Below are 19,677 nucleotides of genomic sequence, written 5' to 3' on the forward strand. Positions count from 1 at the left end.
GGTCATCATTGTTACTGTCACCATGTCAGAGCAGCCATATTAACAGTCACGATCAAATGCGTGCTGCGTGCTGCTGCCAATAAAATGGAGAGACATCAGGGGGAGGAGGAGTGGAGGCAGGGGGAGAGTCTTGTATCTGTGAAAACGTGGACATCTGGCTCAGTTTCAGAGCAGCAGAGGCAGGGAGCGGAAATCTCCCGTGACAATACATCAGTGAAAGATCCTCGGCAGCCATATGCTGCCTTTTAAAAGCCGCCTCTTTCCCCCACTTTGCATCAGGATGGCGATGTTTAAAGGCGGCTGGCAGAGACCTCAAAGTGCTCATTAACAGGGACACATTCAACATGTTTGGGAAGGACCTTAAACACCTTCCTCTCTCCCTTCCTCTCCCTTTCTCTTTCCTCTGTCTCTCAAACTGCTGACCCAAGGCTCCCTCCTTGTTTTTGGTGACATTTTGAAGACTCTTGTTGCTGTCGTTAACTGGCCGGCACTTTATGACAGCAGAGGGAGAAAAGATAACACATCTGCAGAAAAACGACAAGAGCCAGTCCTCATTAGCGCTGGGATGAGTGCCAACGTTAAATGAGTAGTGGAGAAAGAGGAGGCAGAGTAGGATGGCAGAGCAATGTGATGGCATCTTGTCTTGATAGTGATGGATAAAGAGACATAGGGATAGAGAACACCCTGCCTCTCTCTCTCTCCAAGTCCTGTCTCCTCAGGGGTTTCCCTGATGTAAAAGTTTGACAGAACTTCAAAGATGGTGTACAATCACGTTGGGGACAATCTATTTTAGCACAGACAGACGTTGACTGATGGTCCTTCAAGTAAGACAGCTAGTGTGACAGTCATGTGACTAAACCTGAGTCTGTTTGCAGCAGCCCTTGTAAATCTATATAGTATGTCAACCATTCTGTCCAGAGTAGCCGAACCTCCTTATCCAAACAGTGGATTTAAAGAAGTCTGGACATTTGTATTTGTCAGAAGATTGTTCCTAACTAACCTACTCACATTTCCATCCCAGGATTTAAAATTGTTGCACGTTGTCATCAGTGCTGCCAGATGTATTAAAGTGTTATGACCTCTACGATGAGAGATAAACAGTTTTTAAAGAAGGCTAAATCTTTTGCATTTCATTCGTCCAAAAAAGGTGTTTGGATTTTAACACCCGCTCATTACTGCAAATTGATTCCTGCTCACAGCCAATCGACTTGTACTGTACCAGGAGTATTCTCTTCTCTTCTAACTGCTAATTACAAATGTACACAAGTTACAAGGCAAAGTAGATGAAGAAAATAGTTCCACCCTGGGTACTAGACTTTCAACCGCCTGTCAACATAGTAGGACACTAGGTTGAAGACATTACTCCCACCTGTTGCTGGGGACGAGGTGTTTCGCTGCAGCTGCTGCAGATTTTAAATATGGATCTATTCTTCACATTTACCTGGTGGTCTCTCTTTCTCTCTCTCTCTCTGACCCTACCAAAGACAAATCTGACTAAATTCATTTATGTATTACACATTACCACAGCAGGTATTTGAAACAAAGAAGCATTGGCAGGGATTTCATGTTAACTCGTCATCATTTTAATGCTAAGCTCAATTGCCTTCTGTAGTAAAAGGGATTTAAGTACTGTGGTTCAATATTCTGTTGCAAAACTGTGCAATTTCTCATAAAAAAAATAAAATAAAAAAATCCCAGCACTCCACTGAAGCACTTTCAGCCTCCATTCTACGTCGGCTGTTCTCTGTCTGTGGTAAATCGTCGGCCCTGTTTCTTTTTGAACCAAAACACTTTGCCTGCCCATCGACTCTGCCTCTTTTCTCTTCTCCTCCAATTCTATAACCTCTCTCCTTCCCATTCCTCTCCATCCTATCAATTGGAAATCTCTCAGCATCAGACCTCAGACACCCAATCCTAGGCGGACAACTCCACCGAGTATTAAACAAACATAAGCAGAGAATGGAGTGGCTGCTGGAGAGGTAGATGGTCGTGCTGATAGGATTGCCAGACAGAAGGAGCAGAGAATCACAAGTGCTCTGAATTGTAGGTCTGGAACGGCCAGGAAGGGGGGGTGGGTGGGGCGGGGTGAGGAACGTGATGATACTGAACGATTGAGACACCATGGTGGGCTTTATAATAGAAAACAAGAATGTGACATGTGAAAAACAAAAGATCAAATGAAACAAAAAAAGAAAGAAAGGAAAGTTTCAATGAGTGGTCCCAAATGTAGTAAAATGGTCCAAGTAATGAGGAGAGTTAACATAAAAGATCTTCCTCCTGTTGCCAGATGATGAAAATGTTTCATTGGCTTGACATCATCACTATTAAGCTGGTGTTGTTCCCCACGGTTGACGGCTTTACCTTCATATGAGCAACGGCTGACCATGCTGGGTTCAGGGGAGATCTGCCAAGGCTGGAGAAATCAAAAGTGGGCCGGATGTAAATAATGAAGGCTTAAAAGAGCAAAAAGTGTTCTCCGTCCGTGCTGACTCCATAAGCGCTCCTTCATTACATGAGCTTGAATTTATTTTCAGAGCGATCTTGTTGGTTTTCTGTTGATGAAATTGTAGTCACAAGAGGGCAAACGGAGGAAGACGTGCAGTTTTTAACCACATGCTGCTTAACTCCCACTCGGGGAATTTTCCCCCATTTGAACACTCGTCTCAGTTTCGTGTATCTTGCATTTGAGCAGGGGCTTTCAAAGCAGTAAAAATATTTCCAAAGGCATCACATATGTTCAACCTTAAGCTTTAAAGACCCACAATCATATACTTTTGTTCCATCTGACAGTGGAAAAGTTGGAAATTACAAAAAAAAAAAAAAAAAAGCTAATGAAACGTCATTGTATATCCACACTGTCATATAATCAAGACTTGGGGTCACCTCCCCAAAAGGGGTCAGCTGGAATTCATGTCTGTTAATTGATTTATAAATTAGGATTAAAAACACCACACACAAACTTAAACAACTATAATCTTTCACCTGCACAACCAATAAAATGTTGGGAGCAACAGCCTTAGTACAAGCCTCAAAGTCGCACCAGATGGTTCATTTCCATGATATTGTACTGCAGAAACACTCCCATTTGCATTGGTTAGACCTTGGACTTACAAGTTCTCAAAAGTGAAATAGAGACATGCTAACAACGGGCACCGCGGCCACTTCAGTACAACTCACGACTCACTGTGTTGTTCACTGCCACAGTGCAGAACTTTATCTCTGACATAAAATGAGCACTACCGTGTATTCAGATTTCTCATGTTTTCTCAGTTCTGTTGCTACGGTAACCCACAGGTGAACATAATTATTTTTGGTGGAAATGTTGTTTTAACTAATGCCTTTGTCCTGAGTTAAATATGTCCTTTTTTGTCCTGTGGTTGAAATCAAAGGTCTGGCCCTAAAGCCACATAAAAACTATATTATTTCGGTTTGTTAGCGCAACAGGCAGAGAAAATGATTTTTCTACTTTTACGGTGCTGTTATATGGTTGTCTAAAACTTGGCGATGTCACAAAAATGTGTTCACTTTATGTGCTTGGTTACATCTGTGATTTCCAGATGTTGAGTATTTCCGAAAAGCCCTCGTCATCGACCTAACATCATCCACTCAACACATCTGAATATTCTTCTAGAACTTTGTGTTTGAAGTTTGCCGGCTGGTTTCCATTTAGCCCTTTGAGTATCCTCTCTTTGATTTCCTTATGTGAATGCTCTAGTTGGGCATAAAGCTTGGACCTGCAGACAAAAGCGAACATTAAGCTGAATAGTGTGGAGTTTAACACCCTGACAGTTGAACATACTGTGTTTCTTCGACAGTGAGACAGTTAGTTTTACGAGTTAAAAAAGTACCTTTAGCAGACGACCAAGCCAGAAAACCTCTTTCATATAACAGAGCTTTGTGAGATTTCTGTTGAGATTTCACACATGACTACTCAAAATATACCACCACTGTTCAAATTACAAACTAGATATAATAAAAAAAATATTATGTAATCAAACAGGCCTTTTGCTCAACATGCCTATAATAAAAAAAATATTATGTAACCAAACAGGCCTTTTGCTCAACATGCCTATCTCTGTCTCAAGTGTTAACACCACATCAGCAGCAACTGTGACACCACAAGAGTCTCTGTACGAAGTATGTAAATTAATTTACAGGAAACAGTGTCCCCCCTCTAATTTCACAGGGATAAAATGATTGTGTTTTGCTATGGGATGAAACAAGCCTTCACTCTGTTGTTCCCCGTGTATTGCTGAGCTCCACTGAGGCTGACGGAGGAGTGATGAGAGCAAGAGCCTGCTGAGAGATTTTCCAGGCGTATGGGTCCATTTTCTGCTTCAGATCAGGTTAGCGCTGTTCTAAAATTGAGTCTATTTGGGCGTAAAAAAAGTCAAAACATGAGCCGATGGAGGCGGCACATCCCTCCTGCAACAGGCATGCTGTCCTCTGTGTGTGCTGGGGTGAGGCTACGGTTTGCGATAACGAAGCTTTGATATCCCTGTGTTTCTTATAATGCCTAGTCAGTGTCTTGTGCACAACAGAGTAAGTCGCATAATCTCTGTTTCCAAGAAAGTTGGGGGATTTAAATAAAACTGCAGTGGGACAGCAATTTATGAGTCAGAGCTCAGTTTGTTTGAAGTGTGGACAAAAAAAAAACTTTGGGAAAAAACTTGGTTTCAGGCACTAAAAGCTTAAGTGATTTTCTTATTTTACATCCTTGTAAAATAGCTCTTTTTACTGACACTTCCCCTGTTCACAATATAACACAGGTCTTTGGGTCTCTGCATGTTAAGAGTAAATCTGGCAGGAACATCTTATTTATTAAAAAAACAAACAAAAGAGCAGGTTTTTCTCCACTCTTGTGGTTAGTTTATTGAATAAATATCCCAAACAAAAATAGATGCTAATCCCACCACAATAAATCTAAACAAGCCAGTCTGTAGCATCTACAAAATTTTCAGTGGCAGTCAATTGTGCTTGGCTCTGTTTCTTTTGTCCTATCGTTTCTTTGTTACAGAAATAACTCTGGGTTAAAATATGTGATTTTTAATTAAAAATCAAACACGGTTTACAGCAGTTTCAAACCATTCTGATCTGCATTTATAACTAAGAAATAAAACAACATGTGTATGGTTAGCATGGAAAGTTTAAGACAGCCTTGTAAATATTTAATTCTAAAGTGCTGTGCTTACTAGTCGTAGTTCCAAAGCTTCTCTGTGATTGGTTGGATCCCATCACAGCCTGACTTCTGATACAAATTTTAAATTCAGAATCCAGTTTAATTATTAAAGCAGAAGTGGATCAACAATGTCACTTGAAGCCATGGTAATATTCTTACCAAATGGTGGTGTAGGAGAGTGAGCAGTTTCTGGCTGTTTAAGCTCTGGACAGCTCCTACTTACATCTCTGCTTGTCTTACACAAAATCAAGACACAGGGGGCGCTCACAGAGCAGCCACTGCCAACCATGCGTCAGTAACTTGTACAACCACACATCAGGAAAAGAAAAAAAGAAAAATACAGTTTGATTTTCAGAGCTAATTCACTCACACTTTTCTCTCTTGGGTTAACACAGGGCTATATTTTCATTCTCATTATCTTTTTTGTCATGTGTTCTGCTTTAAATACTTTCTAAGTGCAATCTGAGGCTGGCACTTAAATGTTTTATGAGTTAAACCTCTCTGTAGTTCCCGTCTGGGCTCCGGCTGATATGCGTTTGTGCAGGGCTGTCAGAGTCGGGGCACTCACACAGTTCTCAGTCAGCCTCTCACTAACATGGCCGTATCTCTCTCTCTGCTTCAGATACTGCACATAATGAATGGAGAGGGGGCAGCCACCTTTCAAAGAGTACTTTAGAACTTTTTTTTAAACAAATCAGCTTCTTCTCTCTATCTATACAATGAATCCAATTGCTCCTGGGGGCACAAAGAAAATGTTCTTCTCCCCATGCTTGTGACTTCACTCTTTTTGCATTCACATTCTCCAGTCACAGTTCCTCACAGACAGAAGTCAGCAGATGTCTTCTTTTTTTAATGCTGCAGCTTTAATGCTTTGATGTCAATCCTCGGTATATATATATATATATATATATGATATCAAATTAATTTGATATTTGGGACCAAATAAATTGACAGAAAACTATTTTTATTTTTTTTCTTAATATTTTTCTCTCAAATATCAGCTCTTTCATTTTCTTCCCCCTCCTCTTTCTCCTCTTCAGCCCTGAGCATGGTACAGATTTTAAAAAAAGTGGGAGCTGCTGTTTAATTCCAAGTTGCGATCAATCTCCAATCAGCAGCACCATATAGGTAATCACCAGAATCTTCTGCAGGAGAAGAAAGCCAATTTTTGGCAGCCTATATATCAGTGTGTGCAGGATCACCACATTGATTGGTGTGTGAATATGGGCCTGAAGCGGCAGTAGACGCCCGGTTGTGTGGCCCAGTGCTCAGAGGAGGAGGCAGCCTGTGTTTGTTTATGAGGATAAGGTATTTTCTGCAGCAGATGGCTGCCAGAGGGGCTTCATTTCACATCAGTGCCCTGTGTTTGCTGCTGTCGCATTCAGGCGAAGGTGTCTGACTGTACATCATTATTAGTATCAATAACTGCTCCACACACTTTTGTATTCCAATAGTACCCTGACGCCTAATTAAAGGAGTGGAATGACATTTTGGGAAATGCTGTTTGTTTGGATTCTGCTCGGAGATGATCGATGTTAAATTCATTGGTCCAGACGTGTTGATATTGTTGGAGTGTATTTTTTTTCTTGAACTCATTAAACAGAAATTGATCCATTTTTGGCTGCTGGGCTGCTCCAGTGCCTCAGACATCACTGTGACAGTTAGTTGTTGTTGTTGTCGTTGTTGTTGGCTGATTAATGCCAGTCTGAAAGTCTCATTGATGAGGTGGCAACTGAGTTGTTCTTGGATCAGGATCAATGAGCCTTGATCAGCTTGATGTGTCCAGTCTGTAGTTCAGAGCAGATCTGTGATTAAAGGGTACAGGTTGGAACATCAATGGTCAAGTACTAGAAACATGTTACAAACCAAAAATGTAGGGAATTACAGTTTAGCAAATAACACTGTTATATGACTGAAGCTGTTGTCTTTTGATAAATATATGTATAAGTGTATTTATATATTACACACACATATATTTAAAGTACATACATACATATTTAAGGAATGGTTTTAAAAATATTTGTTATTTGGTATCTAACCACGATCTTCACCTCTTATGTCTTATTTCCATCTATATTCTTCTATATTGCATCTTTTAAGTGATGTGGATGTTTGGCAGCAGAAATATCACACTGGACTCACCTGCAAGATTGCTAGTTTACCAGATTTTATTTCTCATAATGTTGTTGTTGTTACGTTTGTCTTATGGTCGGTGTGTTCTATACAAATGGGAAGTCTGTGATTTCAGACCTCTGGTGGGGAAAGGTGGAATGACACTTAAAGTCCAAGGTTATACCAGCAAAGTCAGGGCAAATTGATCGACACCATCTTCACCAAGAGGAAGTATTTGGATGCAACAGAACAATTGCAGCTACGCCAAATTAAAAATAAATGAATTTAGCCCATTGTCATAAATATGGTATTTAGGTGGTGACCTTATTTTAAATAGCTGCATTTCAGTAAGAAGGAAGAAAGAATAGACATGAAGAAGAAAGATAGAAATGGACAGGGTGTCCTAACTCCTCAGCCATTTGTCCTGACAAGACTTCTGGACTTCAAAGTACATCCTCAAAAACAATACAAACATGTTTGTGTCACTGTCAGCCATGCATGTTTTTTTTTAATTTTTATTATTATTAATAGTCTTCTGAAAGGCTTTGATCTCACACCCAGAACACTCGGGGTCTGCAGCTGAGATCTTGGCTTTCTGGAACACAGCATGACACTTCTTCACCAACCTGTCTCCACCTACTGTGTTCCCTCCACAATCAATGCCTAACTCTTCTCACCTGTGTCTCATTAACTCCTCCCCTGTCTCAGTATGTATATGTCCACTCTCTGTCAGGCTCTCTTTCCATCCTGAGAGTTTTAAGCCTTGTTTTGGTTTCCATGCTTTTGTTCCTTTTTGTCAGATTTGATTTAACCTCAGTGTGGTGTTTTTGTGATTGATCCTTGGTCCCTTTGCTTGCTTTTTAATATTATTATTATAATTTTTTTTTCTTTTGTTGTTTTTCTTCAGAACTGTGTTTGAGACCTTCAAATTCAGCCATAGAACCTTAGGAACAAAATTGAGTGGAAGGAAGAATGAGGAGAGCACCACATGCACACCTTAAATTTGGTTGACCATGATCTACAGGGGGTGAGGTTCAAATTCACAATTCACATCTTGTCTCCTTCACCTCTCTAAATTTCCTCGTTTCTCTGTTTCACTAAAAAAAAATCTGAAATAGAAGAGAACAAATAAAAATAGAAAACCCTGCATCACTGTGACATATAAATCAGTTTTATCCAGCCGCATGGTCTTTTATTGTGAAATCCTCTGACATCTACTTTTACCCCTTATGTCAAAGGGGTGACAGTGATTCCTCTGACTTTGTGAGCTGGCTCAGGAAGCTTGATGTTTTCCTATGCAGCTGCTGCTCCACAATTCAAATACAACCTTCTGCAGCCCTTCAGAATGTTCTGATCATGTAGGGTAAAACACAGAGTTCCAGAGCATCAGCTCCCCGCACCAAATATAGAACCCTAAAAGAGGGTGGGCCACAGGTCAGACTTGAACAGATCCATGCTGCTCTGGATTTTACTTTTTGTTATGTCTTCACCTAAAATTAAAGTTTAGAAAATGTGGTTGTACCAAGGTTTATTTGTCGTCATCATGGATTCTGCAGGGTCAATTAAAATCTGAGAGAAACTGAATCGTTGATTCTTTATGTTCTCTGCGTATTGACCTGTTAAACAACAAATAAATTCAGGATAACTTCGCCCACGACCTGTCCTCTTCTTCCTCTGTCTCTCTATCTCTCTCGCCATCTCTTAGTCTCTTTTCTACTTTACAATAAAACCACGATTAGATTCACTTGCTACCGCTGCGGCTTGTAGGCGATGAAACACATTGTTAAAGTGACATGTAATTACCCAACCTCTCTTTTGACTAATTAAGTCGCTGCTGCCTATTATGTGGAGACGTATAAGGAAGTCAAATGATCAATAACAGCAAGAGAGAGGGACAAGCTAATTTCTCAACTCTTGGATCGCTGATTCCTGCAATATCCCAGCAGCCATGTTTATCATGGTTGAGGGCGGCCGACGGTCAGTCCGCTGCTACGGCATTCGGCTTGAAAAAGCAGGCACGGGGAGCCAGTGAGTGATGCCCCCCTGCAATAAAACAAAATCTTTTTAATTTCATGCTGCCATAAACTGCCCGTCATGTTGATGATGGGAGCAGAGTGAGAGTTCGATACATTGAGTCTGTGGATATATGCTCTGTCACAGCCTGAAGGCTGACGCAGGCGAGTTTCGAGCAAAGCACTGGATGCTAGGGATGGCGAAAGGGATGTATTTAAAGTGATTGATGAATGACGCTAACATCCACTGGCTCCACCCAAGTCGAGCTGCTGCAGACTAAAACAAACTTAGACAGAGGAAAGTTATTCCCAAGTTTACAGCTGCTATGCTTTTAATTACAATTGTTTATCAATTTGAAATTGAACATTAAAGTAGTAGTAGTAAAGTTGACATCTGATTCATCTTCTGTTTATGTATCAGACATTATAACAAAGATATGGACTGCAGGCAGGCCATTTAAGCACACATGCTACATCTCTAAAGACACTCACTGTGGTGCTGGGGTGTTGGAACTGCACATGCAACCGAGGCACTTGCGTAGGACGCTGAGCTGGAGCCTCAGGGGCCTGAGAGTCAGGATGGCCTCCATGGCTCCTTTTGCCTAGGGTCCACAGGATGTCTAGAAACGCCCCTCGGTGCTGGAAAACAATGTAGTCCATGGTAAACAAATTCAAAAACCATCTTTTTCTGAAGGCCTTAAACAACTGGCTCAGACAAATGGCACAGAAGTGAAAATTAGTGAAACCTGTTAGGTTTCCATTAATGCAGAGCAACTTCTAAAACCAGGAGGACTTTACTTTGAAATCACAAATAGCTTTGCAGAAAAATTGCTTTTTCCTTGTGCTGTCCACAGGATAAAATACTCCATAAATATTTGCTTGAAGAACATTTAGAAATACAAACACTGTAACATATAAAAAAATATATTTGTTAAGATGATGGTTTAAAAAGAAAAAGTCTTAATTTCCTCTTTTTATTGTTGGAGCTTCACATTGCTAATGACTGCTCAGCCGTTGTTTATTCCAGACAGTTAACAGCCGGCTTTTAAGAGACTGCGTGGTCCACATTGATTTTGTTACACTTACAGAGCGTCACCCAAACACTATAAGACATGAGTCGATGCTAATTAACAAATTAAACTGAAGACCAAGGACATAAACGCATAGGAAGAGCACCCACATCACTTTGCCTCTATGACACGGACACACCCTCTTCCTTCACTTACTCTTTGACAGGACTTGATGAGATTGCCCTTGATTTTTTTTTTTTTTTCTCCCACATGTCAGATCTGTATTTCTGGGGCAAGACCAGAAGGAATTAGGTTTAAAAAGGCTCACTCCATATTCAAAAACTCATTTTATCGTGGGCTCCCTTCACTCACAGCTCCACAGCCTGCAGCCAGAGTCACGGCCACCGCAGACTTCACCCTCCTCCCTCTCCCTCCATTACTTTTTTTGACAAGCCGCTCCATTTATTCAGAGGATCAACTGTCAACGGCGTCAGTGTCAGGAAGTTTTAAATGAGCTCCTGGGCCTGGTCGATGTTTTGGAAATGGATCAGACTCCATTTTTTAACTACAGAGCCATCAGTGGCTCCTCGTGGGTAAAAGCCACTAAAAAGATTCTTTTCTCTTTAACACAGACGAGATTATTTGATTCCGATTGTATGCATTAACATACATTATGGCCCATGAAGCGAGTGTGAGTGAGGACAGTTCAGATAGATATATATATTTTTTGAAGTGAGGTTATGTGAAGTACTGACACAGAGTCAGTGCTCAGTGACCAGACTCCGGCTCAGTTCACACTAGGAAACCATATTTCTGTGCATAGTTTAAGATATCAACTACAGCTATAGCTTAACATCAGTGTGTGTCCCAATTAGTTTTGGGGCCAAACTGTTGTGCTTCTGCTTTCCATATTTTGTTGATAAAAAGCCACTAAAAAAAGATAAAAAAGAGTAATAAAAAACATACTCTTTTACCTGAAAAACAATGACCACAGCTAAGGTTGAAGAGTTCCATTAGGCAACTGGAACTGAAATTTTCTCAAGAAGACGTTTCGCCTCTCAGCCAAGAGGCTTCTATAAAGCTACTTTAAGTCCCTCCTGTTGGGTGGGCCGTTGGGAACTCTTCAACCTTGACCTTGATCTGGATGACTGGGTGCATCTGGGTCCATCTTGAGCAGCAAATATTTAGGAAAAACACCATTCTTTGGGTTTAAGTATGTTGAAGCGGGTATGACACAGCGCCACAGACATGCCCAGCATATGTACTACAGGGACTGGAGTCGTATTCAGTGGCTTAGTTTCAACCTCAAATTTTCTTGTGCCAGGTAACAACACCCACCTCAGACTCTGACCAGTCACATAACAAAGTTCTACGCTGTTGATGTATAAAGAATTTTCTGATTGGATGAGTGGTTATGAAGTTTATAAGTTTTCATTTTCAAGACCCTGTCTACCAGTCTTTTATTGTGTCTCTCTGTGTCTGTCTTCTATTATGTGGCATATTTGAAGCTTGATGTTTAATAAAATATGTACCTGACACAAACACCCCAACTTTTCTCATTATTTAAAAAAAAAAAATCTGCAGAAACTTTGAAGCGTCCCACATGTGCTCAAGGTCGCTTCACTGAAGTTGTCCTTTCATTCCAACTTGGTGGCTGAATAAAAGCAAGTTGTTAACCTTTACTGTATTCAAACTTTAAATGGCTCACTTTGTGCCCTGACTTTAATTATAAACAGCAGCAGAAAGGGCTTTTAAATGCAGTCAATCTGTAAAGATGCACTTGAGTCCGGCCTTGACGAGTCTGATGAAAAGCTGCGGTGCCAAACCAGCGAGATGCCCAACGAGGCTGTTGCACACTACAGCTGACTAATTAAAAAGTAAATTACCATCATAATTCCTTTGAAGAGATGGTCTGAATGCACCGGGCTCCAACGTGAGCAGTGAAAATCAGTTTGATTCTAATAAACTTTTTAAAATCAATGATAAAGTGATTATAAAGTTAAACTGGAAGATAATGAACTGCAGAGCTATGGCAGCAAGCGGTCACTCACTCAAGTGTTTTCTTCTGTCCCTGTTCCTGAACCTGGATTCACACATAGGTGAAGGTGAAATCTCGTTTTTTTTTTACACGTAATGTGTCTCAACCTGAGAGCGAGAGACTTTTCACATTCACCTTCCATTATTTTATTTTACTTTAGACATGGCAGTGCATCTGCTAAATCTTAATTTTACAGCACGTATTATATTGTAAGTGTATCATTATTGTAGTAGTTAGTTGAACTCATAGTTTTACTTTTAGTGACATGTTGCTACAAGAAAATAATAAAACAATAAAGTCAGATAATGAAATATCATCTCATAACCTGTTACTTTGCACGTGGGTAAAGGTGTAATTTAAGGGTTCAGTACTTACTACTTACTCCAACAGAGGGAGCATATTATATCTCAGTGATTGGACTGTGATTGCTGTGTCAAAATGAAATGTCACCTAATTTGTTAAATGAGTTCACACTTAATGAGTTGATATGAAAAACAAAATCACTTTAATGTCATTATTTGAATCCTGGTTCTATCTACCATGAAACCCTGACACTGACACATTACACGTGTAATATAATCAGACAGAAATGTATAAGGTCTCATGTAAGTTCAAATATAGAAGTAGAATTGTATCTAAAATGTCAAATCCTGGATCAACTGTCGGCAACATGTCAATATCTGTTTCCAGTCCGTGCATGTTTGTCCATCAACAACCAATTACGTCCCTCATCTTTCCTTTCATCCCTAGCTTGTTTCACCCTCCTTCCTTTCCTCTCTTCCTTCCTCTCGGGGGTCATCTGCCCCTGAAACCGGACCCTGCCCCTCGAACACTGCACCGCCCTGCTCGTTACATCCATTAGCAGCTCCCGTGGGAGAGATCTTGACCTCTGGTCCAGACGCGTAACGAGAGTCTTCAGAAAAAGTGGGACCAGAACCCCGTGCCCAGTTCACCTGGCGGCAGGTGGATGGCGAAGAGGCGGTCGTCATCCTAGACCCCCGTTATCTAATCTGTTGTCTCCTAATGAGTCATTGAGACCTCCATCTCCCTGAGTCTGGTTTGGTTGAAGTCTTTGTGTCCCTGGGACTAATTACATCGTGGACGTTTAGTGCAGGACAAGGCTCTGGCTTCAGGTGGGAAAAGTGATCTGGTGTGAGGGGGGAAAGTTACCTGTAAATCCCCCTCTGAAGACAAGAGGGTCCTTGTCTTGGTCTTAGAGGTGGGAGGTGGAGGAAGGGTTGTTTGATCCAGCGCATTCCTCCTCTCTGCGTCTCTTTCTTTCTTTCCGTTCAACTTCTCAGGAGGATTAAAAAAGGAGAGAAAGGATAAAGGTTTGAATGTCTGGCAGGTTTAAAGTGGCAGCAGACCACTAGCCGTTGTTCAGGAGATTGGATGGCAAAGCTGCGGACAATTGCTTCTCTCAAGTCTGTTTTTTGCTCTTTCTATAAAACCGACTAAAAAAATAAAGCTTTGTTTGTGTATCTTTTGAGACTTTAAAGTCACAAATATGTATGCATGTATCTCAAGTGTTAATATGAATTTACTTTTTTATTTTAATGTTAATGCCTTTATTATTGACCAAAAATCAAAATACCAAAAAAAAAAAAAAATGTCAAAGTCAAATGTTTTTCTTGTTTTTAATACCACTGCTGGTGTAAATAGGTGTAAAATGACTTTGTAAACACAAATAAACACCAAAAAAGTGAGTTGGTTTCCTGGTGAAGGAACTACTGTCATCAAATGACTTTCACAGTAATATCTATTTTCTAGGAAGGTAATTGCCCCCAAACTTCCCACAACTACCCTCCTGCATTATTAAGCGAGGCAGTTGGGCCTTCACACTCTGTGGACATCCGAACATCAGGTTGAGCAGCTAGTGCATGTCAGATGCTGGCTGCAGAGCTGCACTTTGCAGGTGTGTGTAATCACACACTGCGAGTCCACCGAGAGACTGGTTTCCCACCTTCTTCCATGCCTCACCCCTCAGACGACAGCTTGTTTGGGAGACTTACCGTACCTTGGTCAGAGATCCCGCCGGCATGGAAATAAATGTGAACCATAAATCCGGCATATGGTTCGCCCGGAGCCACCAGCAGGTTTACAGCCACTCCGGGGGGGATGGGTGAGCCGCTGGAGGGAGTCGAGCTTCACTTCACGGGCCGATCCAGCCATTAAAACAGGCCACATGCCATTAGAGTGGACACACGGTGGCATAATGTTGTATAATTTCTCAGTACTTCAGACTGATTAATTATTCATTTTTCCTCTCAGTGCAGAAGAGGAGGCCAAGTCCCCATGTCACCAGGGACACACAGGAAGAGGACTAATATGTTTGTGTGTGTGTTTGTGTACAAACGTTTGTTACATACACTAACCCTATATGTTAATAATATATGTGAATAATTAAAATATTGTCCTCCAAGAGTTCAGTGACAAGGGCAACGTCTTTACAATTTACAGTTCTCAGCTGCAGGTTTTCATGGAAACAATATGAAGGCGATGAATATTTGATGTACAGTTAAAAATAAACTTTTAAGTAGCAATTCTGTTTTTCTAAATGTGTAAATCTAACTGGAACTTCCAGATACAATACCATTAGAATCACACTGACACATTTTCCAAAACCATTTTTCAAACCAATTTAACAGGTCACGCTATACTTTTTGCTTGCTTCATAACAGGGAAAAAAATAGCACTTTCCTCTTTGACTACTGCCGTATGTCTCCTTTTAGTGTTTAGACCCCTGACCTAGTGGCTGGAAATCATTGATTATTTTTACCGCAGTGCCAATGATCACCAGTCGGGGCAGCAACAACTGCCGTTAATTTAGATGAGAAGTTTGGATTTTTACTTTTTTGTTAGTTCCTTTTAGCACTTATTTTATCGGTAAGAATAGGATTCCTCCAAGAGTGGTTCCCTGCTCTGTACTGATTATGGTTAAATACAGTATGTACAGTTCTCCCTCAAACCAAAAATATGTTTTTCAGTGGTTAAAATCTGTTATTTCTCCTGGTTTTATTGACTTTGTTTTTAATAAAAGTGAGCTTCCATGTCTCGTCATGTTCACAGCACAGAGAGCGCTGAGCTGTCACTGTAAAAGTCTTTTGAAATGTCCTTTTGAATGGGAAGGAAATTCAAACAAAACTGTTAAACATAAATTATGTCAGTCATTATGAGTGACGAAACCTGGGGCGTAGAGATGATTGACTTTGTTTAAGGGAGTATCTTGTCATATTTGATGTTCACTCTGAAGCTGTCGACTCCTGCTGTACATGGCGATGGCTATCTGCCAATAAATCCTCCTTTAAGTTTGGTGCTAAATGTTGGCCCATTTAAAATTATTTTAAATTTTTTCCACTGACATCTGCACCAGAAGACATGTCTATTAGAAATCTGCAGACATTGCAGAGGTCAAAGTTTAACCAGCCTATGCAGTTCAATGTCAGCCTTAGCCTGAAAGTGTTCACTGCTCATCCATCACTGTCTGCTTTGGCTGCGACTGTGAACAGATGAAGAAACAGCCAGTGTAGCAGACAGGGTCACGACTGAAGAAGAGACCAGCCAAGACCTGGAGGTCCATTCATAACGTCTGAGTTGTCTTTGAATATGGATCATCAACACTTCTGATTATGTTTTAGAATTTACTATCAGGAACATTACAAACACCAGGCACTATGTTAAAGGTATTATCTTATTTTCCATACCTTCAATAAGAATGTAACCTATTTATTTTTAAATCCGAAAATTTTCAGACACCTGTTGTTCTTGGTTGACAGCAACTCTCAACAGATGTATGTCCTGAAACGTGAATCTTTGACCTTTGGTTTTCTTCAAGTTGGTCAAAAAAAACAAAAAAACAAAAACAAAAACGCCATTAGGTCACCTCCTTCCTTTTTAATGCAAATACATCTTACAGTTTATGAACTCATGGTACAAATTGTTTCAGTTTTACTAGTGTAATATCTGGTGAATTACAGTCCCTACTTTCAGACGGCAAAAACTGCTCAACACTCTGTGAGCGCTGTTGTATGATTGTCCACTTCCATGTTTGCCAGACTTTTTCATTGTGAGACATCTGGACCGCAGGCAGGCCAGTAAAGTTAACTGCCCCCTGTCTCTCTCTTTTTTATTGAAAATTTTGATTAAAAAACCAACCAAAAATGTTATTTTCTTCAGTGAGCCTTCAATAGGCAGCTGGGCTGTGTGAATTCCAGAAAACACTGATTATTGACATTTCAAACACGGCAGCAGTGCCATACTCAGATGTACTTTTTTTTCCCTCTTGCTGCCAAGAGCATGCCGTGGTTCTGTTTGGTCACGAATGAGCTTGTCACCTGTGAGGGTGACAGTGGTGCAGAGAGGAAGTGAATGAGTGATCACACCCGTCCCACCTTCCTTCTACCGCTCACCGCCGATTAAGATGCATCTGACGTGCCTGCTCAAGCCCCTGGCTCCTTTGTTGCATTTATCAACATCGGTTTAATGAAGTGATCACAGGCTGAGATCCGACATGGCACAGAAATATTACTCCATTAGCCTTTCTGAGCTTCCTGCAAGACAGGATACGGTGACCCACGAGGTTGGTTTTACCTCATGTTGTTGGAGCAATAAATGAAACTACAGAGTTAAATAACTCATTGTCTGTCTTGTCTCTAAAAGGTGAAGTGCTGTTTTGTGATTAACAAAATATTTTTTCATCGTCAGGCGTCAAGCAGGAGGAGCAGAGCACGCCCACGGTGCTGCCATCACTGCCACCTTGGTGACCCCCTGCCTCCCTCTCTTTGTTTCTATCTCTCTCTGAGATGATGTTAATAAACTGTCAGCGTGTAGCACTTTGTAATTGGGTTTGTGCCTTGTTTAACAAAGAGGGATCGGATAGTTAGGAGGCAGAGCAGCCATCTATCCACCTCTTCCGTGAAATGAGCCGAGCATCGCCTTCATGAATGTGTTATCCTGGGAGGAGAGACGTCTGAAAATGCATATCTGTTATTCCTGGTAAATAAACTGAGTCACAGAGAGACAACCCAGGCCCTCCCTCCTCCTCCTCTTCCGTCCTCCTCCCCGCTCCTCTGCTCTCTTCACTTCTACTCCTGACATCATAAAGTCTCAGTAATGCTGTCATAAACATGATACGTTGTACACACTAACAGTTTTCACCGCTACATTCACAAAGCAAATGAGCCCACGGTGGTTTATTGACGACGTCTGTTGATTTACTGACGGCGGTGAAATGTGCAGACAGTGAATGGTAACAGGAACTCCAGGTGTTAGTACAGAGGAAGGCCCATGGCATGCATAAATGCATCAGAAAGATAGAGGGCGCTAAAGTGCAGTAACCTGCAGTATCTAAAAGTAATATCTCCAAATTTTTACCATCATCATAAAGCAGACAGTGTGGATTAACTAGACCTTGTACAATATTAAATATAGTGCTGTAAAGTGAAGATGAACTCATTCATTAACTTTTTATTTCATGAAGGAAAGTATTCTTTTATGTACGTTTTGAGGCACTATACTCACTTTCATCAACCAAACCCTAGGGTTTTTGAGATTATTTATTGCTATTTATCATGATCTATACATTGTATAGATTGCATTACTGCCACCTTCTGGGCCTGCTTTCCATCTGTAGATAATTCAAATCCAGGGGCATCTAGCCCACTGGTTTAAAATATGTATTAACATAAAACTTTGGCAGTTAATTTAATAAAATGTTTTTTTAGAAGTGAAAATTACTGCAACTCAACTATGTAATCATTAAATAAGTGCAGCTAGACTATATTAACATTTTATTTAGTTTTCTAAACACAAAACTACCACTGGAAAATCCAAAGATTTTACATGCAGCCTTAAAAGCACAGACATTAGTGTCGCCTTTGGTACAAATACCTGTGTCAAGTGACCAGGGCTCTGACATATCATTTGCCCTCCTTCATGGCATCTTCCTGCTGTGATAAATCCATCAACCACCGGCTGCTCCTGCCTGGCTCTCCCTCTCAACGCTGCCTCTCTGGCCGCAGGTAAAGAAAGCACAACCCAGCGAGAGGTTGATGGGAAATGTTTGGAAACAAGTGACAGCTGAGAGAGTCCCCCCACCCCCCAACAGGTGAGCACTTGGACCTGAAGCGCAGACATCTCCTTATCACTGCTGACATGACATAAAGTGCCACTGCTTCCACCTCTCTTCTCCTGAATCTGCAGTTTCTCTGCAGTATTTAAACACAGATTTCCTCCAAAAAAAGACTCGGAACAAAAACACAAAACTCTGCCTTCACACTTTCTGAATGCAGGCCCCGCTACAGCGGCAGCAGCTGTAGCAGTGGATGTGGTTTAAGAGAGTGAGCATGGTGGCTGGTGTCAGGCCGGTGTCAGGTGGTGCAAATGATGCCAAAAGGAGGACGAGGAAAAGGAGCGGGGCTTTGACAGCTGTCAGTGATAGTTTCCTGTACGGGGCGTTTTTAGGTGACAGGCAGCAGAGCCGAGCGGCCGGCAGCGCTGACAGCCACCAGCCTTCTCTGAGGAGAAAAAAAAAGAACGAAAGGAAGATATTCTGCCTCCGAGGCTCTACGGGATGCTGGAGTGTTTCAGGAAGCAAGACTGGTGAGGCCCGGGCTGCTGACACTGGGCTGCTAACACTGGGATATTTGCAGACAAAGAATTCTATAGACTGGAGTATCAGGTGAAAAGTGAAGAGGAGGTGAGGGTTTTGTGTTATGGTAAATCAGGAGACTCCCATAAGACCAAGTGTCCATGTCGGAAAAAAAGCTGTCCAATTAAGAGTTGGAGGTGGACAGCCATATCAGGGTGTCATGACCTGGAACATCCCACGTCTGGGTGTTTTTTTTTTTTAAGATGAAAAATCAGCTGAAAATTATTAGATCGCCAGTTCACACGTGAAGTCCTCATTCAAATTATAACTATATCAAATTTTGTTTATTCGTAAAAAAAAATAAGAAAATCATATGACAATTCACGGCACAGAAAGTGGAAGTTTTGCCTGATTCTGCTTTAGCATTTGGCTGCTTCAACGACTACAAAAACAGGCAATACATCTTAATTAAGGATGCAGACCTTAATTAAGATCTATTGCCTGTGTAAAAATACTGTTTTATTATCTACGATATTTCAATTATAGTTTTGCTTTCATACTTTGTTATCATGATGTATCATAATTTATTGAGTCAGTAATTTATCACAATTATTCCAGATAAATCAACATTCCAAAATGTGACAAAAACTAAATGAATGACAGCAGATCACTGTATGTTTTTATTCCTGTTTTTATTTGTGACTAATCAAAATGATGGAATTTTTAAAATGGGAAAA

Source organism: Cynoglossus semilaevis, chromosome 15 (assembly GCF_000523025.1).
Source record: "Cynoglossus semilaevis isolate Cse_v1.0 chromosome 15, Cse_v1.0, whole genome shotgun sequence".
Taxonomy (NCBI): Eukaryota; Metazoa; Chordata; class Actinopteri; order Pleuronectiformes; family Cynoglossidae; genus Cynoglossus; species Cynoglossus semilaevis.